The sequence below is a fragment of the Podarcis gaigeae genome (genome assembly GCF_964106915.1).
Source record: "Podarcis gaigeae genome assembly, chromosome: 12".
NCBI lineage: Eukaryota > Metazoa > Chordata > Lepidosauria > Squamata > Lacertidae > Podarcis > Podarcis gaigeae.
The window spans coordinates 39362203-39383351 of record NC_139688.1 but is presented as its reverse complement, the minus strand read 5'-3'; the positions used below and the strand labels follow the sequence as shown (position 1 = coordinate 39383351).

General features: G+C 40.3%; 1 long non-coding RNA gene across 1 annotated transcript in view; it reads right to left on the bottom strand.

Annotated features, from left to right (window-relative positions):
• LOC310828502 overlaps nt 1–20655 on the bottom strand; it is a 237072-nt gene extending 216417 nt beyond the window's left edge. Inside the window, exons 1-2 of the long non-coding RNA XR_014556977.1 lie at nt 20565–20655; nt 19075–19267 (exon numbers count right to left, since the gene is read on the bottom strand). This is a non-coding gene — a long non-coding RNA (uncharacterized lncRNA). The remainder of the gene's footprint in view (nt 1–19074; nt 19268–20564) is intronic.
• Nucleotides 20656–21149: the final 494 nt, after the last annotated feature.

The following is a 21149-nucleotide window of genomic DNA, read 5'->3' as shown; positions in this document are numbered from 1 at the left end:
CTTTTCTTCTAATCTGAATTAATTTTTGAGTGTTACAAAGAGGACTGTTTCATACACACTTCCACACTTTTATACTTCATGGTATACTTATCCCAACCATATTAGTTAACAGATTCATTTCTATATTTCTGTTTCATTTAGGATACGAGTCCCTTAAATTAGAATGTTTGAGGTCTTATTTTGGATTTTCTCAAGGACACCCCTGAAAGTATCTGTCGTAATTTCTTTCTGAAATAGGAAGGAGGGGGACAGTTGGAGGGGGGGTTGCCGCAGGAGCTGACTTGTCTGCTTTTACACACACATGCCGACCTTGAACGGAGAGATAAGTATTATTTTGGGAGAGGGCCACGCAGCTAACACTGTACTACACTGTTTCTGTGTTGGAATGATCAGCTATAGCCCAAGCATCCATGTATTCTATTTCCAGTGGGCAAAAAAGTATACAGATGTATACTTTGCATTTATGTACTGTAGGGATACACTCAAATCTCATTAAAAAATGTCACTCAAGACATCTGGTCAGCTGTCCTAATCCATATTGGGGTTTTTAGACTACTGTTATGCCCCCAATATGCTTTGAACATTGCCAATATGCTTTCTCAGCAGTAGCAGCAGTGTGTCCCCTTTGGTTTTGCAGCCCATCCCCAGCGCCGGTTTTTATCATGTCACGTACGGAGCAAAATGAAAAACCACATACTGTATCTTGCGTGTCTGGCTAATGATACTGGTAGAACAAACCTTGTGTGATTAGGAATAGGGACGGATTGGCTTAGGGTCTAGTTCATCTTACGGACTGCAAAAGAATCAGCTGTCACTTGTGCCATGCAGCAGATGGGCAGTTTGCATCCGATTGACAGTCCGGCGCCAAAGCCTTTAGAAGCTTTGGCAGCCCACTTGCCATCAGGCAGCAGACTTTGATGTCCTGCAGATGGTTGCCTCGGCCATCTTGCATTTTGTGTTGTTGTGTGTGGCGCTGTTGTGCTTCCACTCAGAACGCAGGAATTCTGCCGGTTCTGTCTCAGTGCCTTTGGAACTGCCGCAGCACAACTGTATCGGAAAGCACACCAAAGGCACTATAGTTCACATGCTGGTCTGAGTTGCTTGAAATATATATATGCAATCTCCCACTTGTGCTTTGGAGCAGTTTCTGGTTTGCAGCCACGTTTAAAATCCTAACAGTGCTTGTCACGAGCTCAGCCTCTCTACAGCAAACCTAAGCCTTATTATTATTATTATTATTATTATTATTATTATTATTATTATTAACACGCTCTCCATCTAGAACCCTGACAAATCTGACTTCCCTCCTTCGCGGTGAACCATAACAGCACACTTTTATAAATATTCACCAATCCTATTTCTGTGTGAATTGAGCTCACCAGCACAGCTTTCCCTCGATTTGGTTCAAGCCCACCCTAGCTAACAACCCAGAACAAAAGAATTTTCTTCATGGTGGTCAGACTAATCTTGCTCCATGAATAGCCTAGAGTAATCAGTCAGCAGTACGAAGCCATGGCTGGAGATCTTCCAGAATTGCTCTTTCACATTTGGTAGGGATAGTTAGGAATTCTGACTGGCACTATTAAGAAGGAATCATGTCAGTATCTGCAGAAAGGGCTGCAGTTGTCTCCACTGGGTCGGATCAGCCTCAGAATTTCCTACCCATCTATTGAATTCCATTAAAAAATAAATAAATCCCGACCGGGTTTTTAGAAAGCAAGCCTAGCAGCAAGGAAGAAAGAAATTCAATCAGATGTGATTTTCTGGCGCTCTAAGGTAACGGAAAATATTTGGTGGAAAAAAATATATGTATAAATTGTCAATTAATGCACACCGCTTACAGCCAGCAAACAAGAAAAAAATTAAACAGTTAATTAGGGGCTTTTTGAATCATTGTTATATATACGACGCATCATTTGCAGGTGCTACAATGGTGAAAGATAACCATTATAATTACCAGTATTCAAAGATTCATATTTTTCCCCATGTAATTGATTTAGGATTATCAGTTTTCTTGTAGTTATACAAAAGGCCTGTCAAGGTGTTTCACACGTGTTTGGCTCATGCGTGTTCCAAAAACAAGTCAAAGTGTTGTTATATTTTCCCAAGCGTAGTTAAAGGTACTCTGGAAAAAAGGCCAAGTTTTACCTGGGTTCTTATCTTGATTAAATTACTGTACATTACATATTTTCCCCTCTCTTGTTCTTTCTTTATCATAATCTCTCTCTTTCTCTCACTCTCCCTCTCTTTCTTTCTTTCTCTCTCTCCCTCTCTCTTTTTTCTTTGTTAAAATACATCTGTGTTTGTTGACTGCCCCAGATTATATCTAAGTGAGGAGTGGGAGTACTTGCACCTGGTACAGTATATGTAGCTTAACAATACATATCATTACATTATTTACAGCTCATTTTGTGTTATTCAATAGTAAACTGCACATTAACCCTTTGAGAGCCAGCACGAAAGTATTCAAGTTCCCCACAAAGGGATCAGTCTCTCTCCCTCTCCCTCTCCCTCTCCCTTTCCGCCCAGAGAAATAAGAAAGAAAGAACATCTATCGCTGGGTTCATAAACAGGGCAGCGTGTTCATTACAACCAGGATCGCTACCTGAGCTGGCTAATTCCTCTCCCAGGAAATCTGTTTCATAATGATATTCTTTACCATGCCACACTTGTACTTCTGCTGATAACACAGGTTACAAAAGGGACTTGGCACCAGAGTCAATTAATGTACTGGCTCTTTAACCTCTTTTATTGGAGTACATTCGGCACCATGGGGACCTAGCTGTTATGTTGCTGGCAGTACAAGGACCCAAGTGATGCAATTTCATGCAGCCTCAGCCTTGTCTGTAGTTCACAGAAATAACACATCATGATCTGGCCTCATTAGGCACTGACTCAGCAGCCTAACTTCCACGGGGCTACACTGCTGGAAAGTAAAAACGGCAAAAAAGTGAATGTTCATTTCTCATGCATCCAGCCCACCCAAAGGGACACAGAATCATAGAATTGAAAAGGGACCGCGAGGGTCTGTTTTCATGGACATTCCCATGTTTGAAGTAGTCCACTCACTAGGCTGATTTCCAACAATGTAGTCTGGATTTATTCTAGTTGTACATAGCTAAGGAAGAAGAGAGGATTGACTCCAGTCCTTTCGCTTAGAGTGTGCATTTCGCTTAGAGTGATCTGTATTTATCTCAGCAATGTATGGATTGTATCTTTGACTTCTTTTTTTAAAAAAATCGGAACAATGGATTGTTTATTGCAATTATGAACCACTGATTAATTGCGTGGTTTTTTGTTTTTTCATCCAAGAAAAATGAATCAGAAATGACTAATAAAGAAAAAGAAAAAGTTGGACTCGTGGGCTTTGACAAAGAAGAGATAGTCAAGGAGGTGCAATACCATGCCCAAACAGTGACAATGCCAGAACGCTATGTCTGGTCATAACTGTTTGGAGTACCACAATAGTTGGAAAGGGGGAATGGGAAAGAATAAACTGCCTAATGAAGAAGGGAAACATTAGCTGGAGGACATACAGAGCATTTCCAAATATTTTGTTAAATATTTGCTATACTGGCTGCGTCCAAAAGTAGCATTCTTTTCACTGATATGTAGCAGCAACCCCTCTGACTCCAATTATTTCTAAAACACATGGCTCACCATTGTAAAAAAATTGCACAGACTGCACAATACAGAGTGTATTAATGGCATTGCAAGAACAGAAAGAGACAAGAAATCCATATGGCTATTCATAACCTTTAAATACTCACCAATATCTGTGTTGCTGAATTAATCAGTCTCACGATTATCAGCAATTTAGCTGCATTTTGTTAGTAATTAGCTTGATAAATTAGCATCTGCAATATAAAACTTGACATCTCATTGTTGTCTCCGCTTTATGGTAACTCTGCAAAAAAAAATTGCAGCCTACTTGATAATAAAATTATCATTTCTCATATAATATAAATAGATAGAAAAAAACAAAGTTTGACATGCTGAATACTAGAGGAAAAACATGCTCCATTTATATTCACTGGGCAAAATATCAAAGATTAGTAGTTCATAATGCAAACTTCAATAGCCTTGTTTAAAAAAAAATATTAGGATGTTTTCATTGTGGGCTGCTGTGTCTTGTGAGTAAAATATATGCTCAATTAATTCATTTTCTGCGGAAGAAACTGGCAAACAGACTTTGAGGCAAAGGGACTGCATAAATGGTAGTTCTTAAAAAAATTTAATGACTCCTTCCACACAATCTGGGATAATCTAGTAACAGGTGAAAAATTAAACATATTCCCATTGAATAAACTCTCTCCAGAATACGTATTTGAGACGTATCTGTGTAAGGGTGCTAAAGATTTTTTCCCTCTCCCCAAGCAAATCTGAAAAGGCCTGGGGAGTCATCTTTCCCAGATGAGCATCTGAAGGCACTCCTGATTAAAATTTCTTGACTTCCCAATTAATGGAAATCAGAGTAGGTATCTTCCTCTAAAAATGCTAAAAATATAGTAATTATCCTGTACAGATGTGCTGCTATAAACACAAGACTCTCTCTGGCATTTTCTTTCAGCCATGATTTCCATTGTAGAAAATGGTACTAATCGAAACATCCCTATTAATCTGAATTTGAGATATTTCCTACAATGTATATTACCTTTCTACTGCCTACAAACCTTCTGCCAGGATTCCCCCCCCCCTCCTCCTTTTTAGGAGGTGCTTTGAGAGGAATATACCATGAGAACAATACACAGCTGCTGCTGTATAGAGATATCTAATTGTCAATATTGTGGAATTTCTACAGCTTATTACTTGCATTCAGTCTAATTCTGGGCAAATTGCCAGTCACTTCAGGGACGTTCAAGTGAGCCATAATACACGTGATACGACATCACAGCTTTAAGATACCCGGCTGTTTTGCCTCTGGCCAGGGAATGTTTGTACCAATGCAACCGAGTGAAAGGGAGGGGTCTGACTACAAATAAAATAAAATTTGTATTTTTTTTCAAGTGGGCTGCATTTCAAGCCCAGATGTTAGTAATGAAAGATTCAATTTAAGGATTTAAATTACAAATAAATAAAGTATGAAACAGATGTGATTTTTAAGGAAGTTCAAATTATCCAGGAAGAAAAATATCTCTGTGCATGACAAAGTAATAGGGATTGACTTGAGAGTCTGTTGAAAACAATCTGCTATGCTAGATACACCCTTAGGACAGGATTGGTTTGGAATGGGAAGGACTGGTGGAGCTTGTCATTAAACAAAAATTGTGTTTAATAAAACTTTATAACCGTGATTAATCCTATGAGGCCCTAAAGGAGTTTGCAGTTTCTGATAAACACATTTTCCTTGTTTGCAACGGTAATAATATTTCGAATTGAATGGGATATGAACAAAAAAATAAATAAATTGAAGGGTAAGGGAAAAAAGAGGGGAGAATGTGCCAGTATAACTTATGAAAAATCTCATAGCCACAAAGGAAAGAAAGGACCACCCACAAGCGGAACCTTAAATTGTGTATCTGTAGTGAGGGCAGAAATATACAGGTACTTTCAAGTCTGTCTTTCCTGCAATGCAAATAATAGATTCTCCTGTGAAGAGAAAGGAAATTATTTGAACACTTCAGGACCAGATGAGACTACCTGAGTATATCTTGCCATGGAACATGTATTAAACCAGCAGAGTGGAAAGGAGATTTAAAATGCAGCCTCAGTGGGTGGGAAGGAAGGGATGGGAAAGGCTTCCCTTGCTGCCTGTGCCCCCGCCCCGCCCCGCAACAGGAGAAGGGGTCTTCCACATGAGCACCACTATTAACAATCCGTCCTGCCAGGAGACGAAGAAACCTGCTTTTAAAAGTGGTCTGGGATAGAGGAAACGAAAAAAAAGGTGGAAAGGTGGAAAATCTACCAGCTTCCCTATCCTGTACATTAAACTGCACCGTACCCCCAGCTTTGTATGATGATGATGATGATGACAATGATTTACTCACATGTCACCCAGGGTGGGTTACAACATCAAAACATAATGTTTGTTTAAAATCAATGCAAAAGGTAGTACCTGACACCACTGTATTGTGCCTTTAGAAAAAGGGAACTGGTCCATGTCCCACATATCAGCTGAAAAGTAACTGCCAGAAAAAGGCCAAATACAGAGATCCAAGCTGCGATGCCTAAGCCAGGCAAGATTCTGTGGGTATAGATTGGACAGGGACTGGCATATATTAGTTAAAAAAAACAACCACATATAAAAATGCATTGTAGAAGGGGAAATTGCTTTGCAAAAATGTGTGTATTTCTCAAAACTGCCTACAGAAAAGGCATGCGTTAGAACTAATTCACACTAAAATGTTGGTGATCTTTCATCAGGACTTTAAAATGAAAAAAGCAAAGAAATGTAAAACTTTTTCAGCAGGGGGGCAGCCCACTGTCCCTCAGACCTTGGGGGGGGCAGACTATATTTTGAAAAAATAATAATGAGTTCCTATGACCCACAAATAACCCAGATGCGTTTTAAATAAAAGCACACATTCTACTCGTGTAAAAACACGCTGATTCCCAGACGGTCCGGGGGCCGTATTTAGAAGGTGATTGGGCTGTATCCGGCCCCCGGGCCTTCGTTTTCCTACCCATGGTCTAGAGAGAATTTTGGGGCCAATTAATAATGTGTGTGGGATGTGTATGGGATAAGTAATTTCTGAACCACAGTTGAGTGGTAAAAGCTACAGTGCCATGTGTGCTGGAATAACAGTTGGAAGAGAGGAGAAGGCACACCCACCCACCAGTAAAATGGGTTTTGGAGCATGCATGAAAGGAAATGACAGGGTGACAGGCAATGTGGCTTCCATGTCACTGCTCCCAAAAAAGGAACATGTGCTTCCTAGTCCATCTCCAGCTGTTAACAACAAAGCCATTCATCATCTGTATCCAGCCTTATCAGGTAGAGCAGAAAAGGAGAACCTCCAGATACCGTTGGATCCCATCAGCCCCAACCAGCATGGCCAATGGTCATGGAGGATGAGAACTGTAGCCCAACGATATCTGGACAGCCCCCAGTTCTCTAACAGTAATGTCGAGACTCTCCATGCAATTATTCATGAAAACAGTTTTGTCCTGCTTTCTCTGGGCACCGCAGTTTATTTGCAAAACATGGTAAAAACAGTCAGTGCAATTGCTTTCTTAAAATGCACAAAGCTTTTCCCAAGGGGCATAGAAGCAAGGCAGCTAAGGAGAACATGGTATATCACAGGGAGCTGTCAGTTGAACATGCAGGTGATTAAGCCTGATCTGTAAGTATTTTATAGGGATTGGGGAATATCACACTATAGGCTACTACCGGGAGTGCTGGAAGGAAGACAGCTCCCTGCTGCAAGGCCCATTTCCACCTGGCCTAGAGGGCGGGGCCCAGACTCACCTTGAACAGCTAAAAGAGGCTCCTGCGAGGCTGGAGGATATTGCTGGAACAACTCCTGGGTTGGGGCAACTGGCTGAAATGTTTTAAAATGTTTAAACGGTTCTAATTTTGGTTCCTCTGCTTTATTTTTGTCGGGTTGGTGTTGGTTAAATGTTTAGTTGTGGTTGGTGGTTATTTCAATTTGGGTATAAGTGTAAACTGTTTGTTGTTATTATTATTGTTATTTGGTTTCTATTGATTTATTGGTTTGATTGTTGCTTTTATAGGGTATTTTGTTTTTAATGGTTGATGTTTTGTTGTGTTTTTATATATGTTGTAAGCCGCCCAGAGTGGCTGGAGAAACCCAGTCAGCTGGGCAGGATATGCTGTGGAAAACCCCAGATACTTAGCAGTATGGTTGGTTTCCCTGTCTTTTGGTCAGTGCTTTATGATGTTACACCAGTTGCACCTCTGCCTGACCTCCGTCAGGTCCAGGACCTACAGAGGGTCGGACCAAGTCCTGATATTGAAAACTAAAATACCAGCAACCAGAAGACACCAGTAGCGCACATATTAGGACCTGTGCCATAAACCAGATTTAATGAACATATTAGAGTGCTCTGTAAATTGATAGTTAAAGTCTTTTCTGTATCAACCTTTTATGCTCCTCCACACCCACCCAACACTCCTATCCCTTCTTTTAGATTCTTTTAGCTTCTTTTAAATTCTTATAGACTTTCATATTTACCTTCTGTTTTAATACCTTTTAGCTTTCCAAAACACTTCTCAGATTTTAAATGACTGTATCCCACCCTTTTATGCTGATCTATGACCATAATACAGATTTGCCCTCATGTCCATGTGGAATCGGTTCTTGGCTCCAGTTGTGACATGGCCACCATAAAATACAAAGTACCTCTAACTTCTGAAGTATCTCTTAGACGTTGTTGTCCTTTCCCCAGCTATATCTGTGTTTACTGTCTCCTCAGCTTTGCCCTGTAGAGGAATTATCTTTATTCGCTCAAATGCTGAGGACAAGTCACCAGTGGATCTTCATTGCCAAAAGATAAAATAATCTGAGACCACTCTGTTACCTTTGACAAATTACAGCACTTATAAATGTTATGGTATTATTATGTACCAAGCAGCACACTTAACAGAAAGGATTATCATCCTTACTTTGGTGCATAAAAGGCAAGTAATTCACTATGCATGTTAAATGTCTAGGGCAATTGGGTCACAGCATAAATCCAAACTAAATGAAAGGGGTTAGTTATCTTTCAGACCCTGGTTTGATTGTGGTGAAGCACAATCAATAATAATAATAATAATAATAATAGGCCATTTTATGGCATTGGTTTTTCACGTTGCATCAACTGATAACCTTCAAGTTCATAATTCCTTGGTACAGGATACAAATGACAGTAACATGTAATTCTTGATATCAATATGATGCAATCATTATCATCCAAACCAAAGAAACCAACCACCCATCACTCACCAAGCTGTTAACATGGTGGCTAGGGGGGTTGCAGCAGCAAGAAGAAAACAGGGGTAGTCTGTCTCTCTCTCTCACTCACTCACTCACTCACTCACTCACTCACTCTCTCTCTGATTTTGCCGCATCCTGCTTGTGGCAACAAGTAGGGCATGAGGGAGATTAGTCTCTATGACCCAGGCCAGCATCTAGCTCCCAGGACGTTTGACATTAGCATAAGCATTGGGTATCCTGGGAAAATTACACTTCCCATTGCTTCTGGAATATTGCCATAGCAGCATTCTAGGCACCAGCAGGAAGGGAACAAAGAGAAGTCAAGCTACCTACACTCCATTCTGCTGCTACCCTGGAAAAAAAAGGGGAAAGAGAGTAACCTCTTCTCCTCACCCTGTTGCCACTTCCGCTGTTACCAGTTGGAAGAGAAATATCCCTTCTAAATCACTGTTATGCTGCAGAAACTGTTTCAGCAACTGAGTGACTTATGGAGGGCAGCAATTAAGAGAGGATGTAGAACTCTCTATCCACTATTGCTCATAATTGCTGGCCCAAATAAAAATCAGGTCCGGGAGAATTCACCCATCACTATCAACATCACCACTTTTTCAGGAAACATGGAATTCAAATGTTCCTTGAAAATTGTCACTGTATTTGATTGTTGTTGCTGTTTTGCATATGTACACACACACAGCACGATCCCAGGCAACAATTTTCCAAAAAATGTCTCTTAGCTGGACAGGAGCATTCCTTGCAAATCACACAAAAAGTTTCATAAAGGAGCAATATTTATTTTAAAGCTGACTTCCATTTCAATACTGAAAAATTTAAATGCATATCCTGCATCCTGTCTAACGCAGCATGGTGTTTTCCAGCTCTGATTCTATACAAGGTACAAATACTTGGCTATAGAACTAAGGTTACAGTATAGAGCTCATACACTTTGCAAACTGTACTACATAAATATCAAACACACAAGTACCTCTTGGAAAGAACAAATTTTATGACAATATTCATAATTAATTATTATAAACTGATCGCAGACCTCAGAAATGGATTTTTCCCCTGTGATGACTTTTAGGCCTTGATGTATTATTGAGCAAACGATGATGCTTTTGATCTTTATCCTTTTCAACACGGCCAAGCATTGACCCAGGAGCAGATAAATAAATGGAATAGGTCACATATTACTGTAACAGTTTTGGGGCTTAGGCTTCTATAAAGGCTTAAGCCTCAAAAGGAAATATATTGCTGCCTTTGATATATATTTAAATGAAGGGATGGAAGAAAGTATCAACTTTAAATATAAGATATATAGCAATAAGTAAGGTAAGCAGATCTCGCTTTGCCATGCCACAGGGGAAGGAACCTATGTGAAGTAGCGGCACCATAAGATAGATGAAGATAGGGCTTAGTCAGTGAATGGTGCAACAATACTTTTTAAAGCCATGGTCCTAGAAGAGTGGGGTACATTTTCTAGTTGGTAGGCCAATTTGACAAGAGAGAGCAGGGGCACTCACCTGCCAAGCACCTGAATATTTGAAAGGTACCAGGTTTCCTTGCCCTTGTTAGGAGCTAGACAGCATTGTTTTAGCCCAGACCTGTGGTCTTCATACCTTTATAGTATTTACACACACATTAAGATTTTCCAGCATTGCAGAATTCCCTATATCAGAGTGGCATCAGGGAACATCACAGTGAAATGCTGTATAATGGCAATACCGTAACGAATATTAGCAATATAAAATCCATCAATTGGGTAATTAAGGCATCTTTTATCATGCTAATTGTCGTGTATGCTCAACAACTGTCTCTCTCCTGACTACTGTCCCTCTGCTGTACTAGAGAAAAGAAAAGGGAGAGGGAGCAAAGAAAATAAGAGAACCTGCACCATTTAGGACAGCATTAAGCCCTTTGTGTGGATTAAATGAGCAGCTCTGTTTCCAGAGCTGTCAGTCTGGAAGCTTTCATGAGCACATGTGGTGTGTGGGGGGTGTGTGTAAAGGTAAAGGTAATCCCTCAGAGGGATGATAGGACCTATCAGTAATTCACTTTCCTGCTATTTGTTCTATATTTAATTATCTCTTTCTATGACACACATTGGAAGTATAGGAGATACTCTCAAACCTTTACAGATAAACCCCTTTTCTCTCCCTAGTGGTTCCAACATGACACAAGCCATTACTGAAGATTGACAGAATACTTTCTGCTAGCCAAGATATTATATAAGACAGGAATATTATATTTTAATGATTCTCTTCATGGTGAGATATTTGAAGAGCAATCTGCCTCCACAGTAACTAACTGTGGAGCCTTCAAAATAGGATACTACCCAGAGAAATACAATCCTATCAACTATTTCCAGCTCTGTCTAGTCTACCGATGACCACAATGGACTTAAAAGAAGGTCCCAGTCCTTGGTCCTGCCCCACCCCAAAATCCATCTATACAGATACAAATCTAGTCACTTCCAAACTGTAAGTATTTTGTGGGAGAGACTCAAGTGCACTAGTACCAGCATTAGCTAGGAGTATATGCTGAGTAGAACACATTTTTTGCAGTGCACAGTTTCTGGCTGAACACCCAGCATCTCTAGATAAAAGAGGATTTGATACTGGACGTAAGACTGCCATTGTGACTAGTAACCATTATCCTCCATGAATTTGTCTAACACCTTTCAAAGCTGTCCAAGCTGGCAGTCATCTCTGCCGTGTGATTCTTTTTTATCAAGAGATGCTGGGAGTTAAACTTCTGCAGCTTGATTCTGAAGACCACTCGCTGAGCGAAATGAGCCAGAGAGTGTTGGTTCACATCCTGCGCAGCCATCTGGTTGGCCAGTGTGGGAACAGAATGCTGGACTAAATAGGCCTTTGTTGGATCCAAGAGCAGGGGTTTTCTTACGTTCTTATTTCTGCCCAAGACCCTGGAAAGCCACTGCCAGTCAGAGTTGACAGTCCTGGTGTTATGTACTGAGTTGAACAGGATCCAAAATGCAGTAGTCTGTAGAACCAAAAAGTAAACTACTTTCGAGAATGTATAACCTGCTGCTTAAATGGAATACTCAGGATGAGACAGTCAAATCCGCCATGATAAAGTGGGCGCAGGATTTGGGGCATAACATTATGTTTGAAGACTGGGAAAGGTTATGGAACACCGGAATGAAATTTACGGCATGTAGTGCCATGAAGGAAAACATTATGAAAATGATATACCGGTGGTACATGACCCCAGTTAAGCTTGCTAAGATATATCACCTGTCTGATAATAAATGCTGGAAATGTAAAGAGGCGGAAGGGACATTCTTTCACCTCTGGTGGACCTGCCCGAAAGTGAAGGCCTTTTGGGAAATGATTCATAATGAACTAAAAAAGGTACTTAGATTTACCTTACCTAAGAAACCAGAGGCCTTCCTCCTGGGCATGGTGGACCAGAGAGTGCTTAAGAAGGACAGAACCTTTTTTATGTACGCTACTACAGCAGCAAGGATCCTGATTGCAAAACATTGGAAGACACAAGATTTACCCACACTGGAGGAATGGCACACGCAGTTGATGGACTACATGGAACTGGCCGAAATGACTGGCAGAATCCGAGACTTGGGAGAAGAAACAATCGAGGAGGACTGGAAAAAATTTAAAGACTATTTGGAAAAACATTATAAGTTGTATGAATGTTAAAAAACGCACCTTTTAGGAAATTCTAGCTTCAGTAATGTTAAATTAAAGAAATGGAAATTAAGGTACAAGAAGTCAGAGATAGAATAATGAAACAACTTTATTGTGTTAAAATGAAAACGTACATGATTTGGGTCATAATATATTTGAAATTGGGTAACATGATAAAATGGAAGATACAATGGGTATTGAAACAAGTTAACAAATTGCAGATGTTATGTATCACAGAGAATGCAGGGTTGGGAGGACGTGGGGAAGTCCAGTAGATTTGGAAAAAAGAATAAGAAAATTTGTAACTTTCTTTCTCTACTTTTATAATATGCTCTTTATTCTTTTTTCTGTATTTCATAAAACTAATAAAAAATATTATAAAAAAAAATAAACATATTTTGTTCTGCAAAAAAAAACAAAAACAAAATGCAGTAGTCTGATTGGTCCTAGAACAATAGGATCCAAAATGCAGCAGTCTGATTGGTCCTAGAATAGGATTCAGAATGCAACAGTCTGATTAGTCCTAGAACAACGCAGCAGTATGATTGATCTGCAGGAGCCACCCAATCCAGCTCCAGATGGAAGTGAATCCACAACCTGATTGGCCTACAGGAGAATTCTGGAATTAGCCAATCACGTGAAGCCCATTGTGTAAATAATGTATATAAAGCAGATACTTTGGGGAAACTTTCATTCCTCCTCACCACTATGAGCTGAATAAAGAGCATGAAATCCACTCTCGACTCTGAGTATATTTCACCTGGTCTAGATGAACAGATAGCCTGGCATGGCGTGGCACAGCTTCCCGTGCTCCCATTTGTGATCGTGCTGGTCAATAGCACGTTAGGGCTTTTGTCACTGCACAGTGTGGGCTCATTTCCTGGGAAACCCTTAAAATGCTATAACAAATTAAAGAACTTAAGAGGGTTCCTGGCTAGATGAGGTCAATGGCCCACCTAGTCCAGCATCCTGTTCTCACTGTTCCTTATGGGAATCCCAAAAGCAGGACCTGCATACAATAGCACTTTTCTAACCTATTATTCCTAGCAACTGGTATTCAGGAGAATAATGCCACTGACAGAGGAGGTAGTTTTTGATACTGAACTGAAGATATAAGGCAGCATCACACTTTTCTCCTTTTCAGCCAAAGTCTAGTCTATTCTTCTTATCAACAGTGTTACTGTTGTTTCCAGAGGCCTAATATAGCCTAGAAATATTACGGTTGTTCCTGTGCCTTTAAAATTTGATTTGGACTCTGAAATGGAAGAAGCCTTGACAAGGAATCAATTGAAATTTACTACCTCTCCACGGTTTTGCACATTTTTGCTTCTCAGTAACTTGACTTTCCAATGTTTCCCCCATTAACATCTTGTTAATGCTGGGCAGGTGTTTCCCAGTGCAAGGCTTTCCATTAACACAGTGTCAGTGGGACAAGCACAGATGAGAGAAGGATTATTGGGAGCTATGGGGAACTGGCACCATAACGGAAGCTGTACAGAGAAGCAGCATGGTGTTAAAATGTGCCTTTTGAAATGTCTGTTGTGGAACTTGTGGCAGAGATCTGACTCAATTAAAACGTCCCTGCTATGTACCATCGCCTTATGCAAACATTGGTTCTGAAATGACTCCCCCTCCCCTTTATTTTGTTCAGCCTCATATCTGAATCAGCAGATTTTTAAACACTCAATATATCTTTAAATGCCAACACACAACAAGTATAGCAGGTGTTTAATTGTTGTTTAAATATCCACATTTTTCACATTTTACAATCACAATTAAAATTAAGCAATAACACCAAAGGAGTTCCGGTATGCAGCAATAATACTTACCCATATAGTGAAATTGATAAGGTTCCAGATATAATGATGCCCATTGTGGTAACCCTGTGGTGACTGATTGCTATTTTGCTGTTAGCAAACAACTAAGAAATACTTTATTTTTTTCTGAATTATCAATTTGTTTCTAGCATATGAGAACAATGAAAGCCTTAAGGGAGGATACAATAGTTAGTGAGGTATTAAAACAGTTATAACTAATAAAAACACTAAATCACGTTAGATATGCAGCAGTGTGTCATTTCTGTTTTAATAAAAAAGTACATTATTCTCTCCTCAAAATTACAAAATTTTATTTTTTCACTCATTGCCAGCATAAACAGAAAATTAAAAAAAGTAATAAATCTAGACTTTCTGGCATTGTCACTTATGTAATTTTCCTGCTCCTTGGAAGAAAAAAAAAAGCCCACAGAATAAAACTAGCTGAAGATGGTTTGTTTGGAGAAAAAATTATTTGCATCTATTGTTTTGTTTTGTTGATGGGGAAGATTGGGGAATTGCAAATAAACAAGATTTGATTTTCATAATGTCTCTATGAGTTTATTATTGGGATATGTATATGAGCAGGCTATCAAGCACATTTTAAAAAAAAACTATGGAAGCAATGGCACATATATTTAAATTCTCTGAGGTAGCTGAGTAACTAGATGGATACAAACTGCGGTTTATATGGGAATCTAGGGGTCAGACAAACGCATTAGCTGAAATCCTTCACAGTGGGAGTTCTGCTACATAAATTAACTGTTCCTAACATGTTCAAAGATATTTACAAACTGAATGTGCCAGAAATCATATACTTCCATCCCTTTCAAAAGGAAATGGGGGGGGGGACATGAGAAATCAGAGGTACTGAGCAGTTCATGGTTGGGAAACCACCAGATGTTGTAGAACTACAATTCCCACCATCCCTGACCATTTGCCATACTAGCTAGGCATTATGGGAGCTGGAGCCTAATCATAATCATAATCATAATCATAATCGTAATATTTTTTATTATTTATACCCCGCCCATCTGGCTAGGTTTCCCCAGGCACTCTGGGCGGCTTCCAACAAGATATTAAAATACAATATTCTATTAAACATTAAAAGCGTCCCTAAACAGGGCTGCCTTCAGATGTCTTCTAAAAGTCTGGTAGTTGTTTTTCTCTTTGACGTTTGTGGGAGGGCGTTCCACAGGGCGGGTGCCACTACTGAGAAAGCCCTCTGCCTGGTTCCCTGTAACTTGGCTTCTCACAGCGAGGGAACCGCCAGAAGGCCCTCGGAGCTGGACCTCAGTGTCCAGGCTGAACGATGGGGGTGGAGAAGTTCCTTCAGATATGCTGGACCGAGGCCGTTTAGAGCTTTAAAGGTCAGCACCAACACTTTGAATTGTGCTCGGAAATGTACTGGGAGCCAATGTAGGTCTTTCAAGACTGGCGTTATGTGGTCAGGACATCAGGAGAGACACAGGTTCCCCCACCCTTAGACTAGCCACAAATGGCATTTCTCTTGTTTGTGTAGTGGCATGCTTTTCGTAGCATGCTAGTGTTTAAACGTTTCAGAGCTTAATTCCACTTTCCTAACGCATATGCATTTCCCATTCTTCAGAATGAAGTATATATATTTAGAACTAGTTTAGCAACTGCATAAAAGCACCAGAATGCTAGGAAATGTGGGGAGAGAGAGAGAGAGAGAGAGAGAGAGAGAGAGAGAGGTGAAGGCAGCAGTAACTTATAGGTTTCATGAGGTTGACAGAAGGAAGGAATTTTCCAGACTTCTTGGAAATGCTAGCAGTTCCAAACATATTTAAATTACTCGTCTATGAAACAGGCACATTAGATACTTTCAGCTATAACATTTTATTTTCCCTCTGTCTGCTACACCTTGGTAAATATTAACTCCTTCATGCATATCATAGAGTTATTGTTGCAGAGAAAGGGAAATTGCTATCAAGCGGATTTTAAAGCTAGACTTTGAGAGGGCTTCCATTCTGCACACACCACAACCAGAATTTGCCAATTGACACATTATTCTCGCCTGCCATAATAAATATTAGATACTGAGCTGCAGATAGATAGATAGATAGATAGATAGATGATAGATAGATAGATAGATAGATAGATGATAGATAGATAGATAGATAGATAGATAGATAGATAGATAGATAGATATAGATAGAGATAGATAGATAGATAGATAGATAGATAGATAGATAGATATAGATAGATAGATAAACACACACACACACACACACACACAGAATTAGCATATATATTTGACGCATATATCAGAAAGCAATGTTAACATGCAAGCAAAATAGTCATGTGTCTCTTGAAGTAAAGGCAGATTCCTGCAGGTGGATTTGGGGCAAGGGCCGGCATTCTCAGGACCATAGCTTGCAAATATAGTTCCCAGAACCCCTGAGTCCTCCTATGTGTATAAAAGACAGAAATAGAGTGTGAAAGGAGAATGAGAGAAGAAATTACAGGATATGGGTAAAAATTCACTGAAAAGCACGTGGGGGTGCGAAATGAAAAATATTAAAGAATAAATTGTCTCCACTTAGAGCCTCTGGACCTGCGAATTCTGCCTAAAATGGGGAGTCACAATACCTCTAAAACAAATGTCTGTCCTTAGCTTGAGGAAAGCTGAGCTGTGAAACTCCTTGCCACAAGGAAAATGCTGTGGCAAAGAATTTAGCAATTTCCAAAGATGGATTAGAGAGCAGCAGAAAATTATTTCAATAACTACAAGCTGATTATGCTAAGCTCTGCCTGCAACTTCTACTTTGTGACTGGTGTACTTCAGTAATTTCAGTTGTCTGCAGAGGGCCCTGGGAGTAGAAAGAATGAAAAACCCCAGCATAGCCAATATTTAGCTAGATGGACCAATGGCTTGGCTCTGTATGTGGGAAATTAAAATGATGGCTAGAGAGAGCCAACTGTCTGGTGGTAACCAAATCTGGATAACAAAATGTAGGATGAGACCAGTAGGCATCAGTAGTGGGCCCTTTGCCAAAGTATGCCTGGCAGGTGCTGACACTGGCCTTGCAGAACAGAAGCAGTTCTTAGCCTCCATTAAAAGTTGGCACAGTTGGCACTGTTGAATTTAAACCCTAGTTCAGATGAGGCTGTACTCTTCACAGGTTCAAGTTTTCTCTAGCATAATGAAAGAATCTGGGATTTCTTATAATAAATAAATGACACCATGCAGCAACTTTGGAGAAGGAAGAATGTGGTGTATCAAGATGTTTGGCATGCAATTCCTTGCAACACCACATAGAATCCCAGGATTAATATTAGAATTGTATAAAGTTGTATCGGGGTTTGCTAGGCAAGGTCTTGTTTTTCCCCCTTCTTTTTTAGAAGTATTGTATATAAAAGCATTGACACGAGCCAATTCTCCCTATGCTTTGCTGAAAGTGTAAAGCTATTATACATCTCTTTGTGTGAGAATGTCCACAATGCATATATTTTGGACAGATGCTACTGATGTTTATTCTTGTATCTTGAAGGGGGGAGAAAAGAACCCTACTTAACACTACTATATCGTTTGCTGGCACTAACAAAGGAACTGAATGCGAAGCAGTCAGGCTTCATCCAGCAAGCCCCGTTGCTAGCCAAATACAGGCTTACAATTGTTGAGATGAGAAAGAGACGACCATCTATTCATTCCCGCGCTAAGAAGATGATGAACTATGCTGCAACCGAGCAGGAATCAATCTTTTCAAAAGAATGTGTTTGAATATTTAGCCCAGGAAAATGTGTGGATTTCTCCGATGAACACTGTATAATGGCCAAACAGCTAAGCCATCACACACACATACCAGACAGAAATTCCTAATGCTCTCATCAGCAGAAACCATATTTGGGATTGAAGAACGATTCATCCAGATTCCCTTTTTTTAAAAATGCGTCTCAGTTTTTATAGCTTATTGCAGACATTAGTTTGACTGCCTCCATAGCCTTTTTTCATACCACAAGAGTCCTCAGGTGATTTTATAATTCCATCTATGGGATGCATTTAAATTAGAGAATATAGACCTATGACATTTTACAGAGGAAATCATCACTTTTCCATATGTTCAAAAGACACATTGTTGCTTCGCTGGGTATGGAAACAGATGACCACGTATTGCAGGAATAACCAGCCTGGTGTCTCTAGTCTCAAAGATATTGTTGGACTAGAACTCCCATCAGCCCCAGCCAGTGTTGCGAATTATCAGGGATGATAAGAGTTGCAGTTCATCATCATCATGTGTTGGCTGCCCTTGTGACTTTGCCACTTTCAAACATCTCATGTCACTTGAAGAGCAGGTTTTTCACAGGCTTTACATACATCTATGGGTCACCATGACTCATGGCTGCAATAGCTGGATCACCACAGGGCAAGGGCGTACAATTATCCAAACCACCAGATAAGATATGTGGAATATTTTAAAGATATGACCAAGGGATGGTTGGTTTCCCACCTTTACCATGGCTGTCAACTTTTCCCTTTTCTTGCGAGGAATCCTATTCGGAATAAGGGAATCTCCCTTTAAAAAGAGAAAAGTTGACAGCTATGCCTTTACAGCCAACCGTTCCCCCTCCCCAACCCTTGGATTCAATGAGCATATGCAAAACATGTTTTAGCACTAAAGAATATAAACTATGTGAGCAGGTGAAAATGACCACTCTTTAAAAGTTCTGATATATTGCTTTTATGGTACTCACTGTGCAGATGATGCGCATCTCTTTGCTCCAGCAGAATCAGGATAGGCAGTTGGTGTTAGGCCAGTGCTTGGAGGCAGTGATGAGTTGGATGTCGGCCAAGAAACTGAAGCTGAATCCTAAGATGGAGTTGCCATGTCTTCCAAGTTCTCACGTTCAGAAGGTGAGGAGACAGCCTGGATAAGACTGCATTCACCTGGAAGAAGCAGGCCTTCAGCCTTGGAGTACTCCTAGATTCAACACTGTCACTAGACTGTCAGGTGCCCTTGGTTGTGCCTTTTTTGATTCACCACCTAGCGTGCTTTTGGACAGAGATTACTTGACCACTGTACTCCATGCAGTTGAACTGACTCCCTCTGAAGATGGTGTCCTTCATTGGAGGTTTTTAAGCAGAGGTTGGATGGTCTTCTGCCATGGATGCTTTAGTTGAGATTCCTGCATTGCAGGGGGTTGGACCAGATGATCCTCAGGGTCCCTTCCAACTCGACAATTCTATGATTCTATGCTCTGGTAACTTACAGATTGCAATACTGTAATACGCTCTATGTGGGGCTGCTCTTGAAGAGGACTCAGAAGCTATCTGGCAGGGGTTCACATCTTGTTTTAAAACAGTTGCACTGGTTTGTTTCTGGGCGAAATTCCAGGTAATCATGTTCGTGTTTAACACTCAGATCCAAAAAAATATATGAAAGGCTGTCTCCTTCTCTACAGACCCTCTTGGGTGCTAAGATCAGGAAAAGGGGCCATCTTGGTGTCCCACCACCCTCAGAGACTCGGTGTGGTGGCGACTTATGATAGAGCATTCCCTGTGGCAGCCCCTAAGTTGTGGAATTTATTTCTCACAGAAGTATGTGTGGCACCTTCATTATACAGCTACTAGCGAATGCTGAAGATGTGCTGACTTTTGACAGTTGAGATGTATATTCTTAGAAACCACCTTATTTCATTAATTGTAACTTGTTTTAAAACATTTTTATATTGTGTTTTAGTTGTTGTAACCTGCCCTTGGACCTTGGGGTGGTAGTAGTAGTAATACTTATGTCAGTTCATGAAGGTGGAATAAAATTAATAATAATAATAATAATAATAATAATAATAATAATAATACTTATTTCAGTTCATGAAGGTGGAAGAACAACTCATGTCAATTAAGCATATCTGACTGACTTGTTCTGTCCTGTGGTCATCCCCACAAAACTAAATATTGGCACAATTTATTTCTTTATTTCTCTCACACACTCTCTCCCTTCCTGTGTGTGTGTGTGTGTGTGTGTGTGTCTTTAAACTATTACATTTCTTAATACCATCCTTCCAGGGTTTATTCTAACATGCAGCTTGACACATTTTGTGCTCTGTCAAAAATAAAAATTATGCACTGTGAAACAAGTTTTTGTGCAGTTGGGCATATGGGATTTAACAAGGAGCTAGGTAGTTTTCTAAAAAAGAAGTAGATAAATAGTAAAGATAAAAAAGAAGCAGAAAATGACACAAACTTCCCGCTTCTCCCGGGCCGCAGCAAGGAGCTCTTTCCACAGGCAATTCAGCGTTCAGCACCTCCAGTCGCCCTCAGACCTTGAAGCGACTCCTTCAGCAGAACTTAGGCCTGGTCGCCCATGGAGATCTCCCTCTTTCAAATGGCAGCTTGGCAAAGCCCCTGACTACCCTGTCAGCTTTTTCTGCCGGTTGCCTTGTCCTTCATTCTCTGAGTCTTCTGTCTTCTCTTCTCAATTTTAACAGCCGCTGCAACACAGGACACATCTCTGCTGCGTCGTACTACCGTTCCCAATATCCTTGGAGCTTTGTTCCTGTCAGGATTAATTTTGCCCTCCCCCTGGAGACCTCGTCCTTGAAGAAGATTCACATCAAATGACCAGACTTTTGGAAAAGTTAAGAAGGCAGCACCTCAGAGGACGGGGAGACAAGGCCTCACTCGCTACGCTAGGCCCCAAGAGACTGCAGAGCTTTGCAGGTAGGCCAAGCAACAACAGGTCCCCAGGCAAACTGAAGGATAAGCAGATATCTCAATATTAATAAATAACACATGGGTTAACAATACATGGATAGAAGCCATTTTGTGA